Raw genomic sequence first — 23,030 nt, forward strand, 5'->3', positions numbered from 1 at the left:
TTAGATACTTCATATAAGTGGAGTCATGCAGGATTAGTTTTTCTGTGACTGGCTTATTTCACTTAGTGTAATGTTCTCAAGGTTCATCAATGTTGTCTCATAGTGCAGAATTTCCTTCTTTTCTAAGGCTAAATAGTATTCTATTGTATGTATATAACACATTTCCTTTATCCATTCATCTGTCAATAGACATTTGTTTCTACATTTTGACTTTTGTGACTAATGTTGCAATGGTCATAGGAGTGCTAATATCTCTTTAAAATCCTGATTTCAGTTCCTTTGTAAAATTACCTTGAAGTGGGAAGTGGGGATTACTGGATGGTATTGTAGTTTTATTTTTTTAATGTTATTTATTTTTGAGAGAGAGAGACAGATAGAGTATGAGTGGGGAGGGGCAGAGAGCGAGGATACACATAATCTGAAGTAGGCTCCAGGCTCTGAGCTGTCAGCACAGAGCCCAACGCGGGGCTCAAACCCACAAGCCTTGAGATCATGACCTGAGCTGAAGTCAGATGCTTAACTGACTGAGCCACCCAGGCATCCCTGTAGTTTTATTTTTAATTAATATTTTTAGGAAACTCCACTCTGCTTTCCATAGTATCTGGGGAATGAAGTCTTAAAGACGACTTCTTCTTCTTCTTCTTCTTCTTCTTTTTCTCCTTCTTCTTCTTTTTAATGTTTATTTATTTTTGAGAGAGAGAGAGAGAAAGAGAGAGAGAGAGGGCAGGGGAGGGGCATAGAGAGAGAGGGAGACACAGAACCCAAAGCAGGCTCCAGGCTCTGACCTGTCAGCACAGAGCCCGATGCGGGGCTGGAATTCACAAACCACAAGATCATGACCTGGGCCAAAGTCGGATGCTTAACTGACTGAGCCACCCAGGCACCCTTTGAAGACTACTTCATTAGATTCTGCTACATCCAAAAAAAAAAAAAAATCGTTCCTAATTGCTTGAGAAGAGATAGGGGGAAAGAGGAAAACACAAATGTGTAACTTGAAAAATTATCCAGTTTCATGCTCATATCAAAATGGCCTTTTTATTTATTTTTTAATACTGATTTTTTTAAGTTAATTTATTTATTTTGAGAGAGAGAGGGGGAGAGAAAGAATCCCAAGCATGTTCCATGCTGTCAGCGCATGATGTGGGACTTGATCCCACAAACCATGAGATCATTCATTACCCAAGCTGAAATGTCAAGAGTTAGATGCCCAACTGAATGAGCCACCAGGTGCCCCTCAAAATAGCCTTTTTAGAATTGATAAGATAAACTTTTCAATGGTATTTTGAGTAATAGCAGCATCATTGAAAACCATGGACTCCCTCCATGCTTTAAATTTGAATGGCAAAATACGTGGAAGTATAAACTCTTGTACATTTATTTTCCTCTCAAACTCTCATTAATTGGCACAGTATTCAATGTTTTACTGGGAAATAATGCATTGATGAGTAAGTAAAGCTAGAAGAGCCAAGTAAAGAGCATAGTACTGCAGTACTTTCTGGCATGTTCTTAGATTTTTAGGTTTCTAAATATCATGCTAGGTGTACAAAATAACATTTTTGATTTCTGAGTTGAACTGCTAAGAGAAAATGCTGTGGGATGGAAGAGAAGTAAATAAGCAAAGATAAAAAAAAGTACGCTTTTAAGTGTTTACAGAGAAGAAAATTTTCAAAAAAAAAATAATAGAAAAGTCGATAGTAAGCCTCCTGTGTGATAAAAAGTGATGGTAAAATAGAGAAAAGAGATTGATTGGCGCCCGTTTACCAGCAGTAAGCCTGGGGGAAGCAGACTACTTCTCTAGGCACCAACAAATCCAGCAACCTGTCAAGTACTCACTCAACATGGCATCTACTTCCCAGATAACAGAGGATAAGGGCAAAATCACCATTACTTTTGGTATTTATGCCTTTCAGGACACAAGTAACTCTGAGCAATTAAATTAAATTATACACATAACTTTTTGATCTGCACATTTGTTTATTCTAACCTGCATAAAGTGAATCCTGGATTATAAAAGCATTGGATTGTTGTTGTTGTTGTTGTTGTTGTTTTCAATTCTTACAGCTTAGTTCTACATTTCTAATTGTTCTTCTAGTTTAAGCAAATGTGCATACTGGATAGCATTTGTACCCATAAACATTTGTTAAAAGGGAATTCTATTTAATTCCTTTCCCTGAATTTGAATTAATATATTTTTATTACCCCAGAAATATTAGTTTATTCCCTAAATATGACTAGGTGGATACTTGAGTTAACTGGTAAATTAGTAGATGTGGAGATTTCATTTTGAGTGCAATTTTGGAAACTGTCTTACCTTGTTCTCCTAAGAATTTGCCTGGTCTCATGGAAATTTATAAGGAGCTCATATTTTCTTTGATAAGTAAATATTCTATGTTCTTTTTTCTCACCCTTTTTTAAACCTTACTTTGGATAATTCACATAGCATAGCATAACAAGCATGGTACTTTTGATTAAGCTTTAGTCAGAGATAGCGACATTCATCATTTAATTATATGTTCAATATTAATTACACTTTTCTTTCTAGAACTTAGCACAATTTAAATCCTTTTACCATGTTCCAACATAGCACAGCTATTATTGCTGTGAACTTTAATTCTTTTAATATATGTTTTATACCTGTTTAGATAATATTTTACCATATATTATATTAGTATATTTTAGACATACTTTCAATGTTTATTATTCATTCTTATCCAGAAGTTTTTATCTAGGATCATTCTTCTGATTTAAAAATCCCCTCATTCAAAAATTTGATTTGGTGAATGTTCAAAAATTTTATCTATAAATATGTTTATGTCACCTTCATTTTTGAAAACTATTTTACGGGCATACAATTTTAAGATGGCAGTTCTTGTTCTTCTCATTCAACAGTTTGAAAATACCAGCCTACTGTCTTTGAGCTTATACTGCTTTTGTTAAGAAGTTAGTTGTGAATCAAATGATCATTCCTTTGGAAGTACTCATTGATTTGGTGGTAAATAATACACCATTTACTATTAAGATTTTCCCTTTGTCATGTTTTTTAACAGTAGTATTATGATGTGTCTATATATGGTTTTGTTTTTCATTCTTTCTTTTTTATATATCTGATTTGGTTTTTTTAGAACTTAGATCTGTAGCTTAATGACTTGTTGGTTTTAGAAAACTTTCGGTTACTTTCTTGTCAGATACTTCTGCACCGTTCATTTTCTCCTTTTCCTGTGGGTACCTATTACATATATATTAGACATTCTCACTATAGAAATATGTATATACACACACACAATGTACTTAGCCATACTGAGGGCCTATAAGTGGGACTGTGATACCCCAGTAGGATGGAAATAGGGAAAGCTGCCATGTGATCAGAAATATTAAGAGTTCGGTGCTCGCTTCAGCTGCACATATACTACAACTGGAATGATATAGAGAAGATTAGCACGGCCCCTGTGCAAGGATGACACGCAAATTCGTGAAGTGTTCTGTATTAAAAAAAAAAAAAAGAAATATTAAGAGTTGGGAAAGCCAAGGACACTAGTCACTAATACTGTTTTCTTAGTCATGTTGGATAATGGTCATCATCAAATCTCCAATAAGGATAAACTGGGAGTGGATATCTCTTAAAATATTTTTATTTCAGATTCAGATACAAATCCTTTTGTCATTTTCACTGAATCTGGGATTTTAATGCTTCAATAGGATGAATTTTTGTTCCTTAAAATTATGTTATTTATGTCACTCAAAATTGTTATTCTCATGGGTAAGAATAGGCAAACTTCCTCACAAAATGCTGTCTTTATAGGGTAATTTTAACTAAGCTATATATTGCATTATTTACTTGAACACAACTATATGATGATTAACAACAAAACATTCCATTTAATTTAATAAAAGCTTGTTGGAATTATTATCATATTGTGCATATATTAAATATTTAAATATTAAATATTTGTATATATACATTGTGTGTTAATATTAAAATACATAAATTACAAGGTATGCCTTTATATGAAGTACATTTTATTTGATCGGTAATAATGCTATGGAGGTAACAACTTATTACAGATATGTGAATCTCAGCAGGGGGTAGGGTCTGGTGTCACTAAAAAACAGGAGACTTATCCAGAGAGGTAGATTCTCAGTCATCAGGTTCTAATCACTTGTTTGTAACAATAAATATTTGAGAATTTGATATGCTATTTTTATCTTAATTTACTAGATATAAAAAAAATAACACTCAAACCACCTTGGCCACGTACCATTCACTGGGATTTTTATTATTATAAGAAATGAATCACACTTATGAAATGGTGTTATGTCATTATGGATGGATTGATTGTGTTTTGTATGTCTTGAGAATTTAATTGAGTTTGTTGATTTATTTCTAATAGTACACTCAGAATCTTTTTCTATACTTTTCTTTTTTTTTTCTGTAAGCAATGAGAAATGGGCATCTCAATGATTTAATATGCCCTAAACTTGAGCAGATTAGATATGCCTTAAATATATGGTGAGAGTTTAAAAGCCTGATTATACAGATTAAACAAAAGTTAGTAGGTTTAAGATCACATCGGGGACAATAGACTTTGCTCTTTCCTACTGATAATTAATGTACCTATTATCTTAGGTTGCATAGTAGTAATATTCTATTTTCAGCAATTCCTAAACCACCAATGTATTTGATGTATGTATCCCTGAGCTCTGAGGATCTTCTCTGTAAACACCTCCCAAGATAACCACCATTTTTCTTTCCACTCTTCAAATAGCTTGCTCCCCATTTGATGAATCTCCAAAGTTCCCTTTCACTTTTCAAAACTTCAATAAATTCTTCCTTGTCATTTTAAAAAAGATGGTGACAAATAAAAAAAAAACAGGAAAAATTGTAGCCACATTTTCCCTTTATTCTGCTTTACAAAACTGTCAGCCTAGGTATTATTTAATTTTTTATACTACTAATGGGTAGATGGATGTTAGAAAATAACAAAAGAATGTAGAGGCCAGTATATAATTTTTCAATATATAATTATCATATCATTTATAATAGAAATGATAATTGCATTTCTAATTGCTATTGTCCAGAGTCATGTTTACTGAAGTGATTAGAAAGGTCTCTGAACACGGTGCAATCTGAGATCATCTCATTAATCTAATTAACAGGCAAAGAGAAAAAGAGCCTCTGACAAAGGAAAGATTTTGGAGTTAATTTTATTTTTAGTTCTCCATATCTGACAGTCATTTCACTTGTGAGATAGAAAACATGGTATGGTTCAGGAATATATTCAGGGATATTTTCAGGGTATATTCAGGGATGCCTTGAATAATGAACAAGAACAGGATAAACCCCTATATTATAGGCAAGATATAACAAAATCACAGTTATACCTTTATATTTCGTGTGTGCCTGATTCATTCATACCTGTTTTTCTCTTTATTATTATATCCCCAGGGCCAAACATACTACCTGATAACAGCAGGGAGTTATTTAATATTTTTAATGAATGGTTAGCATGCATGGTATCTGTCTGTATATCAAGATCGATGAAGATACTAGATCATTCATGCCTATAATTCTGGATGTTTCAAGAGGGATTGCTGTTTACAACAAAATCAACTTTATTCTTTCCTGCTTATACCGCTTGTCCAAATCCAATCTGTTAGGCAGTTCACTCTCATTGTTTGGATGAATTGTTGAGCAGAACTTCTGAATTTTCTGGACACACAGATAACCAAATTTCTTCTAGTCATCTCAAACAACAAAAGCAGTTTCATTTGAGAAATTAAAATGTCTAGTAATATATTAATCAGAGTCTAAACTTCACTAAAAACATCTGTTCTCCTTTAAAAATATGGTGTGAGGGGGCGCCTGGGTGGCTCAGTCGGTTAAGCGGCCGACTTCGGCTCAGGTCATGATCTCGCGGTCTGTGAGTTCAAGCCCTGCATCGGGCTCTGTGCTCACAGCTCAGAGCCTGGAGCCTGTTTCAGATTCTGTGTCTCCCTCTCTCTGACCCTCCCCCGTTCATGCTCTGTCTCTCTGTCTCAAAAATAAATAAACGTTAAAAAAAATAAAAAATAAAAATATGGTGTGAGTTAGAGGAGGTCCTGGGATGGAAAAGGGGTGTGTGATTAGCTTCTTCTCTTTGTTCATGACTTGTTTTCTGTCTTCTTTTGTTATTAACTGTTCTTTCTGGTCCTTTGAGTTAGAAAAAGGAAAGTATGGAGGATAGTGTTCATGAATATGAACCCCCGAGAACCAGGGACTGAAGGGTGAGATACAAAACATACAGCCAGAAAAATCACCACCCGTATCACAGAATTGAAGACGACACTCTCCATCTAAAAAGAATCCTTAGCCTTCTAAATATTACATGTAGACATTAATCTGCTGTAACCAGCTTCCAAGCTCAGAGAAGAGTCCTTGCTCTAAGAAATGACAGTTCAGTTAGTTTTCCCTAGTCCTTTATCCCTTATCCTTCTCTTTTGTTGGTTTAAGGTGAGTAGTTAGCTCAAAATTGGGTACCTTATTTTCAACTATGGGTGTGTGCTCACTGTCTGCTTCTATCCTTGGGCAGAACTGAATCAGAATTACCTAGAACTGCTAATTTTGCCAATAGCAGGATATATAATCATTAGCCCATTTACTAAGATTTCTGAGTTTCAAATGTCTCATATGTAAAGTGGAGATAATCACAGAAGTTTTTCATATGGATTTCTGGTTTTTGTTTGCAGGTAAATTTAACTTATAGAAACAAAAAGACTAATACAGTGCCTGTGGTTCCATAAACAGTAAATAAACAGTAGCCACCGTTATTATCTTTAAAACAATGCCTTTTCCTCCAGTAGTATTTCTGAAAATAGAAGGGTTAAATTCTTACACCTTTACTATTCCTTTTGCTGAAACATGTTTAAAACTTTGACTCCATATTCTTATTTCACTCTCATCATAAGTGCTATGCAATGGAGCAGAACTCATATAATATTTTTTAAAACAAAAACATGCAAATTATTTTGACCAGTCCAAATCTACAGTTAAATGGTTAAGTTTTAAAAGGAAATGAGAAAAGGTTGAACTGATATTACCTGAAGACTAATCCATATTACTGAATGTGATAAACTACAATTTGCTAAATCATTTAAAGGTTACTTGTCCTATGTAATTTGGTAGATAAATACCTGTCTCGAGAAGTTTAGATGACTGATTTCATCCCAATGTATTTATTGATCAATAGCAATATGAAAGACTCAACTAGATCTAGTAGAACTAAGTACTTTCACCAAGGAATCAATGCAGAAAAATACCTGAAACCTTCATTCACTTAAAAAAAAATAAGATAATCAATTTTAATAAAAAAGGATAAATGCACTAGCTACTGAAACAAAACTTTTTCATTATAGGTGTGGAATTTTTCTCTTGGACACAATCTGTTTGAGATTTATTTTGCAATTTTTTTTCTAGGCTGTTTTGAGACTTCCCAAAATGATTAACTCTGCTTCCAATTTCCCCCTGACAGGCACAGACTTGCTCTTGATCCTCTCTGGAATTGTCCCTTTAACAGACCAGAGGCAAAAATCCCTGTCTTTCTGAGCACTCTTTTTCAAAGATATGGCAATCTACAATAATAACTTCTTCCCTCTTCCCTAATCTATAGTTTGCCATCAAAACACCCATGCTATAACAAATCAGATATTTACACATACTTCATATGTATACATATATACATGAACAACCATGATTTAACAAATTAAACATATATATTATATATAATGTATATTTTCCTTTGAATTAAAAGCCCAAAATTTGGAATATACACATTGAATTTAGAAAACTAGCTCTATGAAATTAGTTTATCTCTTCCCCAGAATTATGTTTGTTCCCCTAATTGGTTGTACATTTTTTATCCTGGTTACAAATGTGCTATGTATTTTTTTGGAATTCAATCAGCAGGGAGTCTCCAAGGTAGTTTCTTCAACTTATAAAAGTATTTCTTGTGAATATGGTAGGGGTCATCATGCATGGCGATGCTTTATCATGATGTCTACAATTTCAAAAGCGCATTCCCTACCCTGTCTTCCTCTTTGATTATCTTTCTGCCTCCATGTAGAGATAACCACTTTTAGAAAACAATGGAGCATGAAACAATTGAAATGTTATTGTATCTTTTAGTTTAAGTTTTCAAAAGTGCCAATCCATTAGGAAGGGGGGAGCAGAAGATAGGTAAAATCTTGTCAGGAGTGAATACTGGAATCACAGTTTTGACCTTGTGCCGAAAATATTTTAAAATCCCAATAGCAACTCATTTGAACCATATATACTCTCCCGTCAGGAAGAATGTGCTTGGGATCTCATGGCACATGAGTCTTTAGGAAAAGTTCTAGAAATGTTCACAATGATGAAAAAAAAAGCATGTATGGTTTATTCATTTATTGTTATGCTCCAAAATGTCTGAGTGCTAGACTTCTCTTGCTTGGAAAAAAAATGTTAAGAGAACAGAAATGTGTCAACCAGTGTCCTGTGGACTAGTTTTTGTTTTTATTTTTGTATTTAACTATCCTTAAACCCAGCCTTAGATAAACTTTGCAGCTCATTCACTTTTGTTCTTATCCGTGAGGTACTGGTTTCAAAATATATGCTTTTAAAAAGAGGTTCTCGGGGCGCCTGGGTGGCGCAGTCGGTTAAGCGTCCGACTTCAGCCAGGTCACGATCTTGCGGTGCGTGAGTTCGAGCCCCGCATCAGGCTCTGGGCTGATGGCTCGGAGCCTGGAGCCTGTTTCCGATTCTGTGTCTCCCTCTCTCTCTGCCCCTCCCCCATTCATGCTCTGTCTCTCTCTGTCCCAAAAATAAATAAACGTTGAAAAAAAAATTAAAAAAAAAAAAAAAGAGGTTCTCAAGTTATCAAGGACAACATGGAACTTCCAGACAAAATGCAGTAAGAGCAGATAAAAACAACCTTTACCTGAACTCTGCTTTCTGACTGACCCTGAAAAATAGGTTGTATTGTAATTCATGCAAAAGTTTTTCTTACAAGTTCTTTTCCTATTAAAACAAACAACAGGGACACCTGCGTGGCTCAGTTGGTTCAGCTTCTGACTCTTTTTTGGGCTCAGGTCATGATCTCACACTTCCTGAGTTTGAATCCTGAGTTGGGCTCTGAGCCCTTGGGCTCCTGTGCTGGCAGCTCAGAGCCTGCTTGAGATCTTCTCTCTCCCTCTCTCTCTACGTCTCCCCTAATTGCACTCTCTTAATAAATAAATAAATAAATAAATAAATAACTTAAAAAAAAAACAAAACAAACAAACAAATCTGTGATATCCAAACTCTAAACCTAAGTAAGGCTATTTGTTCTAGTAGCATAATGCAGGATCAGTCCTTGTAAATTCCATCTATTATTTCTCCATAGTAGTATACCAAAGGACCTAGTTATAAGATGGTATCTTTTATAAGATGGTTTTACAGAATCCTAAAACCTTGTGCAATAATACATATCTCTAAAATGTTATCACTAGCATAAATTTTCCCATATAAAAAGTAATTCGCTCTACAAATCTCAAATATATATATATATATATATTTTTTTTTAATTAGATTCATTTCTTCTCTACTTTTAGGAATCAAGAATGTAATACTATTAATGTAATGGAACTTTTTCATCTACATGTTTACATGAAAACATAAATGCCAACTATTATGCAATTTATTTCATTGTATAAATATTAATTTTTCTAATATAAAGTATTCATTATGAAGACTCGCTTTTTCACAATAACTTACTAGATAATCATAAAAATTATATTATGGTGGGAACTTTGACTTAGCATATTAAATAATAGTACTTTGAAATCTAATCATTTCAGCATTTGGTTTTGTCTGTAATTATTGTTAAACTCTCTGGTTCTCAAAGGTAAGATCTGGTAAACAAAATCAGAAACTTCACAGCTCCTACAGTCAGAAATTGACTATCCTGGGTCAAGGAATACCAACAATCTCCAATACTCTTCGTGTTTTTTTGTTTTGTTTTGTTTTTTGTTTTTGTTTTTGATTTTAGAGAGAGAGAGAGTGCAAGTAAGGGAGAGACAGACAGAGAGGGAGAGAGTTTTAAGGAGGCTCCATGCCTAGTGTGGGCCCCAAGGCAGGGCTTTGTCTCTCCACTGTGAGACTATGACCTTGACCTGAGCTGAAATCGAGTCCAATGCTTAACTGACTGAGCCACTGAGGCACCCCATCCAAGATTCTTTGCATTGACAGAGGGTAGAATTATTTTCTTTGTCTTCGATCCAAGTAATTCATCTTCACAAAGCGCGTTACCTGGTTATTGACTATTTTAGGAAGAAAATAATTAAAAATCTTTATGTTGATTGTAAGTTCATCAGATAGAAGTGTTTTCAAAAGACTTCTGCAATGTTTAATTTTTTTTTTTAGCCTTCAATGAAACAGGAAGATCTTTTTTACTCTAAAATTCAGCCTACAGGAATAATTCATATAATTTTGAAAAATTTGCATAGTTTTCTACCCATCAGCTTATCTTTCAAAGTGAGAGCTCAGCAGAAATAGGTCCTATTTTCAGGAACATACATAATGATTATAACAAGCTTTGATTGAATAATATATTTAAAATCCAGGAAAGTTTGGTCCTGAATGAACTCCTTTCAGTCTATTTTTTCTGAGAGTAAAGTTTCCTTTTCTGTAAAAAAAAAAAAAAATCAACAACAACAACAAAAACCAAAACAAAACAAAAACAAAAAAAAAAAACAAACAACAACAACAACAAAAAAAACCCAGCATGTATTCTCAATCTCCAACTTCTGGTTCCAGACATAAATTCTGATATGTTAATAAATTTTACTGGAGCAAATATCCTAACCTACTCCTATTTCATTATAAAGTATGTGAAAGAGTTCTCATTTAATACCTTCTCTCTCTCAATGAGTTGATAACTGTCATGCAAGGAAAAGAGACCATTACTAAGCATTGCTGGATGAGTTTTTGTCAAGAATGACTGTTTTGAAGTGGAAATAAATGAGTCCTGGGGTCTCCTTTTTTATAAAGTATCAGATGTGTAGCCAGGCATCACAGGTGTTCCACCTGTGTGTAGAGGTAGAACTTTTTTCCTCACATTAGACATTTGCTAAATAAAGAATATTTTCTCCACCTTAAGGATACCATTGGCCTATTTTGTTCTCAAGTGAATACCCAAACTAATTTGTTCATGCCATCACTGTACACACAACCAAATAGCAGGAGCTGCTAGTACTTACTTTAAGCACCGATCACTTTAAAATATATGAGGCAATATCTGAAGGTCTTTAGGAAAATATATTTGTCAAGAAATAAAAGGAATACCTAAACGATATTACAAATCATTAAATAATAATCCAATAGAAAGAAATGTTGAAAAACTGAATAGAAACCTCAGGTAAAATGATACCCAAATAACCCATAACCATTAAGAAGTGTTTCAATCTACAAGTCACGGGAGACTCCACTACAAACAAACCAAAAATAGCTTAAATTAAGGAGACTGTCACTTATAAGTTCTGATTAAAATGCAGATCAACTGGAACTGTTAACACATGTTAATAAAGGGAGTTCAAAATTATTTGGAACACCTGTTATTATCTATCAACTGTGAGCATATGCATACCCTCTGATATATACACCACAGAAATGTACACATACATGCTCCAAAGAACAAGAAATGTTAAGAATGTCTATGACACGATTATTTTAAATAGTTCCCAATTAAAAACAATCTATACGTCTGTTTCAGTTTGCTCAAACACCCATATTCCTATTTACTACCATAACAAAATAACATAGACTGGATAGCTTAAACAAGAGAAATTTATCTTGTCAGAGTTATGGAGTGTGGACTGTTCAAGTCAAGGTTTAGACAGGCTTTGGTTTCTGGTGAGAGTTCTCTTCCTGGCTTGCAGATAATTCTCTTGTTGTGTCCTTATTTGACACAGAAAGAGAGAGAGAGAGAGAGAGACAGAGACAGAGACAGAGAGAGATTTCTTCCTCTTCTTTTTATTTAATTTTTAAAAGCAATCTCCACACTCAACATGGGACTCAAACTCACAACCAAGATCAAGAGCTGGATGCCCTACTGACTAAGCCAGCCAGGCTCCCCTCTTCCTTTTTACATAGGTAACAGTCTTATCAGATTGGGGTCCCAGCCTTAATGACTTCATTTAACCTTAACTACCTCCTAAAGATCTTATCTCCAGAAACAGTTCTAGGAAGTTAAAGCTTGTTAAAGCCTCAACATATGAATTGGGGAGGGAGAGCACAATTAAGTGGACAGCATTCTATATGCCCATCAACATAAAACAAAACAAAACAAAGCAAACAACAACAAAAATTTTATATAGTCATTCAAGGATTAACAGATACCAGCAAAAATACAAAAATCAGCAAAGTAGCTACTGCTACATACAACAACATAGATTCATTCCATACATAAAAAACAGCTAGGACAAAAGATGAAGACAAAAAAGAAAAATCATAAAGTAGAGTTCTATTTTTTTTTAAAGGAAAACATATTTATCCTAATACATGGTGTTAGAAGTCAGGGAAGTAATTACCTCAAGTAGGACAAAAGGACATATATTAGAAGGGAAATGTTAGGGAGCTACTGGTAATGTTCTAACTCTGGTGGTAGTTACACAGTTGTATTCATTTGTAATAATCAGGCTGTACACATCTGATTTATATACTTTTGTATAGGTAGAGTCTTTCAAGGAAAAATTTCTTTAATTTTTTAAAAGTCTTCATACAGCTTTACTTTTCATTTACTCTAAGATACAAAATAGTTTATGCACCATTATAACTTAAAAATTAGCAAGTTCCCTTCAATAATGTGTAATTCTTGCGTCCATTTATTTTGCAATTCAATAAAAAGTTCCTTGTTTTTCCAGATAAAGTGTGTCTATTAGAGAATAATCCATATTTCTCAAGCCTACCTTTTGATGATAGAAGACATACTTATAATTGAATAAATTGAAGATTATTCCTTCCCTTTATTATTCATTACTCCATGGGAAAGGATTATAAACATTCTGGCATTCATATTAATTTTTTCTGATAAGGAAAGCTTCAGTGTACGTAGCTATTAACATATATCTTTGATATATTGTCAATATTAATATAATCATGAAGAAAATCAAGACAGTTACCTACCATAATAGCTGTAGATTAAAGTATTCTGACTAAAACCACACATTAACTTAGATCCCATTAGGTATGGTAGTGACGACTTTATATTACCTGTTTTTTAATGATGACATTTCAGATTACCTCAAATTTGGGGTGAGGGGTGAAATGATACTTTAATAGTTTGATTTAGCAAAGTAATACATACTTTCTCAACACAGACATTTTTTTAAGTTGATTTCTTTATTTTGAGAGAGTCAGAGAGAGTGTGAATGGGGGAGGAGCAGAGAGAGAGGGAGAGAGAGAATTCTTCCTTTCAACAAGGAGCCTGATGTGGGTACAATTTCACAAATTGCAAGATCATGACCTGAGTTAAAATGAAAAGTTGGACACTTAATTGACTGAGCCATCCAGGTGCCCCAACACAATTTCCAACATAACAGGGAGGAAACAGAAGAAATAATATAAAACATTTAATCCCAAATCACATATTCTTTAAAGCCCAACCTTGGTTTTGTATTTGAAACTGATTTTTTCCTTCCTCATCCTGTAACCTTTCTTTTGTTGTAAAACAACCTATTTCTGTGATGCCTTCCACCCATAGTAGTTTTCACATATTTGAACCTTAAGCTTTATCTTCTCTTTTATGATGATTTCATTTCTCTGATAACGTCTGTGCTCAAAAAATCTTTCTGGACATCTGGAATATTTGTGTTGCTGTTGAATTCTGCATTAATGAAGGCACAGTACAGACAACAATTCTATAAACACTCTTTAAGGTGAAGCTCTTTAAAGTGAAGTCATGAATTGATAGAAAGGCAGAGACTGATGTAAAAACAAAATTATCCAGATCAAGGATTGGATTCCATATCTCTTCTCTTAATTTAATATTACCCGTGCTCTGAAGTGAAAATTGAGCAGCACTCCTTGTTATAATTCATCTATGGGATAAATATGTGACTTGTGGCTGCTTGGTTATATTCGTGAAGGAAGCCCTTGTGGTTTTTGTCCATGACATTCTTCTACCTTGAAATATCCTATAACTGCCATTGAATATGTCTGGACATAATATAAAACCTAAGAAGTCAAGACAGTTGGAAAAAAGAGATGAACATGTAAGGAACCCAAGATGGTGACATAGGGAGATCCTCTATGGGAAGAACCTCTTCTCAGAAATACATCAAATCTATAGCTACATATGGATCATCTCCTTTTGGGGAAAAAAATAACAATAACAAACAAACAAAAACCCCTGAAACTAGAGGAACTACTCTCCACAATGAAGGATAAAAGGATGACATTGACATTGAAATGAGTCTCGGCACACCTTCAAGAATGGGGGCATTTCAAGAATAAGTCAGGTGTTGTAGACAAAGATTCAACAAGAGCCAGGGCAAGAATATATAATGAAGGGGGCACCTGAGTGGCTCAGTCGGTTAAGCATCTGACTTCAGCTCAGATCATGATCTCTCAGTTCATGAGTTTGAGCCCCGTGTTGGGCTCTGTGCTGTCAGCTGAGAGCCTGGAGCCTGCTTCAGATTCTGTGTCTCCCTCTCTCTCTCTGCCCCTCCCCCGCTTGTGCTCTGTCTCTCTGTGTCTCTCAAAAATAAATAAAAACTTCAAAAATTTTTTTTAAAAAAGAAGATACAATGGAGGAAAGAACAGTCTCTTCAATAACTGGTGCTGGGAAAACTGGACAGCTACATGCAAAAGATTAAAACTTACCACTATCTTAGGGGCGCCTGGGTGGCGCAGTCGGTTAAGCGTCCGACTTCAGCCAGGTCACGATCTCGCGGTCAGTGAGTTCGAGCCCCGCGTCAGGCTCTGGGCTGATGGCTCAGAGCCTGGAGCCGCTTTCCGATTCTGTGTCTCCCTCTCTCTCTGCCCCTCCCCCGTTCATGCTCTGACTCTCTCTGTCCCAAAAATAAATAAACGTTGAAAAAAAAAATTAAAAAAAAAAAAAAAAACTTACCACTATCTTGTACAAAATCAACTCAAAATGGTCTAATGATTTAAATGTAAGACATGAACCCCAAAAACTCCTAGGAAAAAAACACAGGCAGTTAGCTCCTCGACATCATTTTTAGCAGTGTTTTTTTGATCTAAGTCTAAAGGCAAGGGAAACAAAAGCAAAAATTAACAAATAGGACTACACAAAACCAAAAAGCTTCTGTGTGATGAAGGAAACCAACAAAATAAAAATGCAGCCCTCTGACTAGAAGATATTAGTAAATCATATTTAAGGGGTTAATATTCAAAATATATAAAGAATGCATACAACTCAACAACAACAACAACAACAACAAGTAATCTGATTTAAAAAATGGACAGATGATCTGAGTAGACTTTTTTCCAAAGAAGACAGCCAAGCACATGAAAAGATACTCAACATTACAAATCATCAGGAAAAGACAAATCAAAAACACTGTAAGGTATCACCTCACACTTGTCAGAATGGATATTATAAAAAATACAGGAAATAACAAGTGTTGGCAAGGATGTGGAGAAAAGAGAACCCTTGTGCACTGTTGGTGGGGATGTACGTCAGTGCAGACACTAGGTAAAACAGTAGGGAGGTTCCTCAGAAAATTAAAGATAGAACTACCATGTGATCCAGCAATTCCACTACTGGATACTTATATTATAAATATTAGGTGCTAATTTGAAAAAATGTATGCACCCTTATGTTTATTGCAGCATTATGTAAAATGGCCATGATATGGAAACAACCTGTGTCCATTGATGGGTGAATGGACAAAGAAGATGTGGCGTATATATACAATAGAATACGACTCAGCCATAAATAAAGAATGAAAGCTAGCCATTTGCAACAACATGGTTGGACCTTGGGGATATCACGCTGAGTGAAATAAGTCAGATAAAGAAAGATAACTATCAAATGATTTCACTTATACGTGAGATCTAAAGAACCAAAACAAGCAAACAAACAAACAAAAGACAATCCAGACTCATAGATACAGGGAAAAGATTGGTGGCTGCCAGAGGGGAGGAGGGTGGTGGGCACAATGGGTGAAGGGGACTAAGAAGTATAAACTTGCAGTTACAAGTAAATGTCATAGGGATATGATGTACAGCACTGGGAATATAGTCAATACTACTGCATTAACTTTGTAAGGTGACAGAGGGTAACTAGACTTGTAGTGGTGACTAGTTTGCAAGGTATGCAGTAAGTGTCAAACCACTATGGTGTACACCTGAAGCCAATACAGTATTGTGTGCCAACATACCTTGATACATAAAAGAGAGATGAATGTGCTATCTCAAAGGCAGTATTAAATATATCCTTAAAAAATATTTCATCAGCATGTCACTGACTGTTTTATATAGTTCTCTGTAAGTACCAGAATATCTTACTACAGGTATAGATTTGACTTTTCTTTTTGGACAATTGAACACTACATTTTCACAGCAAGTGGACACCAAATTCTTTAACTCAGGTCTGTGTTTTGTAATATGATACATGGGGAACATTTACTGTTCAATAGCCCTCAAAACTTTCACTTCCATTTGGATGGTAAGCCATCATGAAAAATATCTTTAAGGCCTGACATCAGTTCCAGAGTCCCTCGTGAAAATAGCATTCTCAGCTTTGTAGCAGAGATAGGGAACAGCATATTCCATGCAGGTAAGCAGGTGAAACAGATGGTTAGGAAAGTGACTCCTTACCTGAAGATCTAAAACACAGACATTAAAGTCCATGTTGTGAATTTGGGAGTTTTTAGAATAATCAAAAAAGAGATGAATTACGGATAAAAGAGGAAGCATGAATCAATGCTGAATCTTCATCAAACCTGAACTCAGCATTATCTTCTCCAATTGCAAACGCATGAACCACGACTTCCTCTGTCCTTCCTGGAAAATCACCGCTGCCTTCTTCCACCCTAGATAATCAGTGTCCATCTCTCTCTCTGGAATGCGTGGCTCTATCCACTTGAAACACTCATATGTTATCTTTTAAGAGTCATCCCAAACATCAGTCACTCTCTGAAACTTGCTCTGATTTCCATAGGTCCACTTGGACACATCTCAGTTCCTATTTCACTTTTTATGTATCTTCATTATAATTTTCATATCAAATTATTATAATCCCATTATATTTGTTTCTGTGTTTGAAATATAGCCCCCTTAAATTTGAGACTTTATGAAGGCACATACCATTTTTTCCAACTATATACATAAATATCTATGACCTGGATGAGTATCTGAAAGAAAAGGAAATTAATAAAAATGTATGAATGTATATCAAATATAGTCATAACTATGAGCCAGAATCCAAAGTCAATAGCCATTCACTTTCTCTACCAAAAATGTATTTTAAATGATAAAATGGATGTTTATATGTTTGGAACTTGAATCTTTTTTTTTCCAATGTGAAAAAATGTGCTATTTACCAATCATACAAAATAACAATTACTGTCACATTAGAATGATGGAAAATCATTTGATCAAAAAACCTGAGTATTAACCATATGCAAGTCTAATCTGTAAGGTTTCATAATGATCAAAATTTGATAAATTTTATCTACTAAATGATTGGCTCCTTGAGAAATATAACATGAGTTTCTCTCTATTTGCCTTGCATAGGTAATATAATGTCTAGCACCTATTAGGCTCTAAATACCTCACAGTTGAATAAAGGAATAACTTGAATAATGAATAAATGACAAATATAGATTATTTAAAACTATAGTGAAGTGAAAGATACTTAATGAGCAGATAAAAACATGGAATTTTTGGATTACTTATTGTTGTTTATTGCTTTTAGTGTGTGTGTGTGTGTGTGTGTGTGTGTGTGTGTGTGAGTGCCTGTTTCAATCCCTATTTTCATTTATTTCACTAGGCAGTATATATTATTTTTTGTTTGAGGCCATTTTTCTTATGTTTATATCTGTTAACCTACTAGAGCAGAGTTTGTGAGTTTGTAAAAGAAATCTCAAAGTTTTTCTGAACCACACTGGGTATTTTGAGAGGTAAAGGAAGATTGGACTTGTGCTCTACCTAAAGGTGAAACAAAGGAGAAAATAGGTCTTTTAAGGTACGGTAACATAGAAGAATAAGTTTTCTGAATTTGATTAAAAAACCTTTTCCTTGTTTATATAAATACTTTTTTTAATTTTTATTTTTTTGTTAGAGAGAGAGAGAACACGAGCTGGGGAGAGGAGAGAGACAGAGAGACAGAGAGAGAGAGAGAGAATCTTAAGCAGGCTCCCTTTAGTGTAGAGCCTGATGCAGGGCTTGATCCCATGACCCTGGGATATGACCTGAACAGAAATCAAGAGTTGGACCCTCAACCGACTGAGCCACCCAGGCACCCCCCAGAGTATATTAAAAAGAAAAAACAATCAAATTATATAAGCAACAAAATTGTAGGTTAATTTTAAAAGGAAAACAAATGAACTGTTGGTATCTAAAATAGTTGTGATCTTTTTTTGGTCCTATCCTGGAGGTGATATTGAGAAAATAACAGCCAGGTATAATACATATAAGTTAATAAATATTTATGTAGTGTTTGTGGTAAATTGCATTGGGTCATTGAAGAGGAAGTTGAAACACAAAATTAAGGTAAGTATTTTATGTTCACTCTTTAGGTTTAAATACTAGTGATTTTGTTTGCTTCTTAACTATGGGTAATATATTTAAATATAATGAACCCTAGGAAATATGTCCATTCTTAAGGACTGGCTCAAGAGGGGATAATTTCCTAAGAGCCTTAGCCAAAGAGAGTTTTCAAACATAAAGTGTTATATAGGTTTATCAATTTTGAGTTTCATTTTAGAGACCCAATTTATTTCTAAGGGAAGTAAAATTATCTTTTCTATGAACAATTTTATCAACTTTATCTTCATAACTTAGGAGACTTATTTTGGGGGAAAGAAGAAAAAGAAAGAGCTTGCTCACAGATTTTTCTAAGATCTAACAGCTCTAATTAGGATAATAATCTCTCTTTATGGGAATTGTAAAGAAAATGGGGACAATGCAACTCCAAAGAAGTATTATTAAAATGTCAGCCTCAAAAAAGTCACATATTTTAAAGCATTCAGTTTCCTTGCCTCAGCATTACTTCCTCCTATCCATCTTACTAATAAAAGTGTCTTTTCGCTACTTATTTATGTCTTTATTATAGAAGAAATATACATATCTTATGTGTTCTTTTGTAGACTTACTATTTTAAATTTATTAAAAATGGACGATGGATAGCTGACTTGCCAAAAGCAATTACTGTGTTAACACTTTGGTAAAATATCTTGAAATTGTTAATAATTTTTTTCCAAACTAAGAGTTTATAATGGAGAACTAAAAAGAATGTGACCCAAAAAAATGTGTTCTTGAAGAGCCTAATATAGTCACGAGTCATAAATGTAAGTCAGACCATTATAATAAAATATGATGGCAGGAAGTTATTATAGTTGTCATGTATATGTACTATAGCTATTATAGAATCAGGTTTGGGGAAAATTTGATGTGGTTGGGACAAGTGTGTTGGGAGAAAGAGCTCTCTTTCAGAATCGGTAGTACAAAACACAACATCTTCTGAATATTCACATTTTAAAAAAGGATAAAAAGATGTAGATATCCACATTTGATATATAAGAGTGACAGCGCTAGGTTTCATATATAAGATTGGTTTGAATTAATCAGGTAAAGGTAAGATGCTTGTTCAGATGAGACTGTCAATATATATTATGTAGGAATTTGGCTTCATATTTTAATTAATATTAACCACAAACACATCTTTTTTTATAATAGTATATATTTATCTTATTAGTATAATGGGGAAAATGTTAGAAATAATACTCAACAAGGAAAATTTATCTTATGAGAAAATATCTTGAATGAAAGGAAATATTTTCACTGAGAAACAAGGAGGGTTTCATATTTTTAGAAGAAAGAGTTTGTCTTAATGAAGAAAAATATTATCTTCTTAAAACTCATAAAACATATCTATTAGTTGTTTGGCTTTAGCTAAATATGATAATAAGTGAAGAAAGTGAATCCAGTTAAAATAGTCAACTTGAGCTTTATTAAATCCCAAAATAAATATAAAGTTAGTATCCATTTGTCCCTTTTATATATCTTTAGATATGTTTGTTCTGCCATTCAAAAAATTCAATGAAGTGTCTGAAACCTTCTTACTTGGCATTTTATTATTGATGTTTTAAAAATGTTTTTCTATCCCAGTGAGTTGAAGAGCAAGATATCTAAATTATCTTTTGCATCATAAATCTGCAATGATTAGTGTGTTACAGGCAGAAAGGATTATAGATTATAAACAAATTTATATGACCACCAAAAATGTCTCAGAACTACTGCATTTAAAAGAATGTTACTATTCTAGATTCTCAAGAATTCTTAGATTATGTACATCAGCAAAATGAATCCATGTTTATATTACATTATGTGCTATGTTATGCTGTAATTGCTTGTATTCATAAACATCTTAAAATGTGTTTTGACAAATTAAGAATTACTTTATATTATAAGAATTTCTTTTTTTTTAAGTTTATTTATTTATTTTGGGGGCAGAGCAGAGAAAGAGGGAGAAAATCCCAAGCACGCTTCCTACTGTCAGTGCTGAGCCCAACAGCATGGTTCAATCTCATGAACCATGAGATCATGACCTAAACTGAATCCAAGAGTTGGACTTAACAGATTGAGCTACCCAAGGACCCTTATTACAAGACTCTAAATGACATAAGAAAAAGCATAGTTTTAGTTGCTTAAATGATATCCCCTTTACTAGTTCATAGTCCTGGTATATATATGATTTTGTGATACTTCTATCAGCAGGACATTCATTCATAAAACTATTTATTTTAAAGATGAATGTTTCTGGAAGGGTTAAGATTTTTCCAACTTTAGTTGTCAAAGACCCTCATGGAGTTAATTCAGAGGTAACTGTGTAAAAATTTTAACTTCACCCTTTGGGACAGCAATGAGTGAGAGTCTTCCCATGGGAGTAAATTTAAATAAGTACATATTGGAAGAGATTAACCAATCCAACCAAATAGAATGGATTGCATATTAAATTTCACTTCCAGTAAATAATTCACTCACTGTTCACTAAATAGGTGGCCTTCTTTAGTTGTTTTGTTAATTTTCTTCCATAGAACTTATTAAATAACCTCCTCTAGGTAAGTCTGAATAAACTATTTTTAAATAGCTTATTTTTTTTTAATTTGAACAAGAAGCAAATGAATATAACAACTCAAGAGGTATAAAAGAACATATATTAAGAAGGAAATCTCTTTCATCTATTGTACTCTTTTTATCCAATTTCCTCCACTGGGGGAAATCAGTGCTATCATTTATGTATATTTTCAAAGATATATACTTTGCATATACATTATTTTGGGGGTTTTGTTGTTGTCTAATTTTGTCTTAAAACAACAGCGGACTACAAATGCCACTACTCTGCACTTTAAATGATTTTTGGAAATCATTTATAATGGTTCATATAGAAAGGCTTTATTTAAAAAAAATTGAATATTGAATAATTGACTATCATGTCATTGTACAGATGTCATACCTGATCTAATAGGTGAATTTGGCCTATTGACTAGTATGTTTTTAATTCTGTCATCTACTTTTAGTTATTTTTTAATTTTTTATGGAGGCATAATTTAAGTACAGCAAAAATTCTTCATGAATTTTGACAGATGTATATTATTTTTTATATTTCCATATCTGCCACCATATATTCTGTATTTTCTTGCGTGTGTGTGTGTGTGCCTGTGTGTGTTATATTTAATGACTAGGAAGGTTAGACTTTGTATAATGGTTAATGCTCTTCCAGTTACTGTTGCTTCATGTGAATTACTACAGTCTTAGTGGCATCAACACTTTTATCATTCTCACAGATTCTGTGGGTCAAGAATTTGGATAGGACAGGACAGGGATGGCATCTTTTTGCATATAATGTCCCACCTGGAAACACTCAATGGTGGGACTGATTTGCCAACTGGGGGCTGGAAGCATCTTGAAGTATCTACACACATCTGGTGATTGATGTTGGCTGTTTGCTGAGACCCTATCCGGAGCTGTGGACCAGATTACACGTGACCTCTCTGTATGGCCTACATCCCTCATAGCACAGGGGGCTGTGTTTCACCCACATTTTCCTTAGACTGAGTTAAACAGTTAAAAGGAATCATTGCTCACCAGCAGTCCTTTTGCAGTAGTTTCCTAATCCATTGTTTAGCATTTTAGTTAGCCCTCTAGGAGCTTTTTCAAGAAGCACTCAGCTGAGTTTAATCCCACTGGTCTCTCAATTCTACTTCCAAACCAAATGTTAGCTGGGTATTCACAATTCCCTTATAGTGCTCTTTTATCTTGAGCCCTTGCTAGTCATTGTCTGGCTGTTGTAAGTATTGGATATTTCTGTGGGGAAGTCAGAGACTAGGCTTGTAAGATCATCGTTTAAATACCTGAAGGATTCTTTCTTCATCCCTTTTTTTCTTTTATGGGTGTTAATTCTGTGTATACTTCCCCCTAGAATATGGTTTCCCACTTCAAACTAAGTATTTATTGGTTCTAGAAAGATTTCTCAAATTGTATTTTATTCCATTAGGTTGGATTTTTATTTTACAAAAACAAAAGGTTTGCATTTTGGTTCCTCTATCAGTTTCTGTATCTATTGATTTTTTTCCTAACCTTCTTCTTTGATTTGCATTTTTATTTTGTTGACGTCCCTTAATCTTGACCTCACTGCCTCTTATTACGTCTTAGCAATGTCTATCTCCTTTATACAGCTACCAATGTGGACTTCGTTTCTAAATGAATTTATTTTTCTTTTCTTTTTTTTTAATTTATTTATTTTAAGAGAGAGAGAGAGAGAGAACACGCCAGCAGGGGAGGGGAAGACAGA

General features: G+C 34.1%; 1 non-coding gene across 1 annotated transcript; it reads left to right on the forward strand.

Annotated features, from left to right (window-relative positions):
• Positions 1-3,382: 3,382 nt before the first annotated feature.
• On the forward strand, positions 3,383-3,489 carry LOC124502742 (U6 spliceosomal RNA). The gene has a single exon (XR_006960005.1). It is a non-coding gene; the product is annotated as a U6 spliceosomal RNA (small nuclear RNA).
• The last annotated feature ends 19,541 nt before the right edge of the window (positions 3,490-23,030 follow it).

The sequence above is a fragment of the Lynx rufus genome, unplaced genomic scaffold (assembly GCF_022079265.1).
Source record: "Lynx rufus isolate CCGP_SWC_20201006 ecotype Redwood Valley unplaced genomic scaffold, mLynRuf1.p SCAF_7, whole genome shotgun sequence".
NCBI lineage: Eukaryota > Metazoa > Chordata > Mammalia > Carnivora > Felidae > Lynx > Lynx rufus.